The sequence below is a fragment of the Silene latifolia genome, chromosome Y (genome assembly GCF_048544455.1).
Source record: "Silene latifolia isolate original U9 population chromosome Y, ASM4854445v1, whole genome shotgun sequence".
In the NCBI taxonomy this organism is placed as follows: domain Eukaryota; kingdom Viridiplantae; phylum Streptophyta; class Magnoliopsida; order Caryophyllales; family Caryophyllaceae; genus Silene; species Silene latifolia.
The window spans coordinates 93,265,314-93,267,065 of NC_133538.1; positions in this window are offsets into that span (position 1 = coordinate 93,265,314).

A 1,752-nucleotide genomic window follows, 5' to 3' on the forward strand; every position below is an offset into this window, starting at 1 on the left:
TTGCTTGTCCTCTTCTCTGACGACACAGACCGACCGTGGTCGAGGTAATCGCTATGTACGATATAGTGTTTCCCCCGGATCGGCCGGACGGGGTTGGGAGAGTCGAAGATGAGCTTTCGATTGTTTGAAAGTCGTGCTCGCTCCTCCCCACCGAAGTCTTTGTTCCCCTTCAACACCTTGAAGAATGGGGTGCTCTTGTCGGTTGACCGAGAGATGAAACGGGCGAGAGCCGCCATCCTCCCGGTCAAAATCATAACCTCTTTTCGATTCCTCGGCTCCGGCAGGTCTAGGATTGCCTGGACTTTGTCTGGATTGGCATCAATTCCCCTGGCGCTGACAAGTACGCCGAGGAACTTACCTGCCCGGACACCGAAGTTGCATTTCATTGGGTTGAGCTTCATCTTGTATTTCCTTAGTGAACCAAATGTCTCGTGTAAATCGGCTAATTGCTCGCTGTCGGACTTGCTTTTTACAATAGCATCGTCGACGTAAGCCTCAATGTTTCGCCCTTTTTTATTTTGGAACACTTTGTCCACCAGTCTTGTGTAAGTTGCACCGGCGTTCTTTAAACCAAACGGCATCATTTTGTACATGTATGTGCCGTTAGCAAAGATGATGAATGCGCATTTAGGCATGTCTTCCTCGGCCATGAACACCGATGATACCGAGAAGGCGTCCAAGTTTCAAGATAGTGTAGCTGCCGTCGCGTCGATTAAACTATCTATTCGAGGCAAGGGATAGCAATCTTTGGGGCATGCTTTATTAAGATTGGTAAAATCCACGCACATCCTCCATGCCCCCGATGATTTCCTCACCATTACAACATTAGCCAACCACTCAGGATAGGTATAAGGCATGATAAAGCCCGCCGCCAGTAATTTATCTACCTCGGCTTTGATGGCCTCATCCTTCTCGGCTGAGGAGTTCCTCATCCTTTGCTTGACAGGGCGAGCGGTGGGGAGTACGTTTAGCTTGTGAACAATTACCTCCCGGCTCACGCCTGGCATCTCGGCCGCTAAGTAGGCGAAGACGTCTTTGTTCTTCCTCGGCGGATCTAGGAGGGCGGCTCAACTTTGGCTCCAGGTTAACACCGACGATTCGGTGCGGCTGGGTCAATCTCCACCTCTTCGGTCTCCGCTCCTTCGACCATGCCGACGGTGGTATCCATGCGCTCGCCCTCCTGTTGCAAGGATGGGCTCTTCCCCTTCTCTGACTTCTTCGCCACTTTGAAGGATTGCATGTTGCACCCTCTGGCGGACACTTGGACATTGACCACTTCGTCCTTTTCGTTCTTTGAGACGAGCTTATGCGCTTCCCCCGGTCCGAGACATACATCAATGTCGAGCCGGATGGACATTACTGCATCGGCCTCGCTCGGGGGTGACTCGGCCTATGAAAACGTTGTAGGCGGACGAGCCGTCAATGACCACGAACTCGGACATAACGTTCTTGGCCGCACTTCCCTCGCCCGAACCTCACCGGCACTGATTGACCCAAGGGGTACCAGGCCGGCCCGAAAAAAGCCGTGTACAACGGGTTGGTGCGGGGGCTCAAGTTTTCAACCTTCGACCGAGGTTGAGAAAGCATTCGTGTACATAATGTTTGTGTAGGCGCTGTGTCAATCGGGCACCTCTTCACCAGGTGGTTGGCTTTGTCCAAGTGGACTACGAGTGGGTCGCTGTGAGGGGCGATGACTCCCTCGTAGTCCTTCTTCCCAATAGTTATATCGGGGATGTTGGAAGCGGAGCCGCC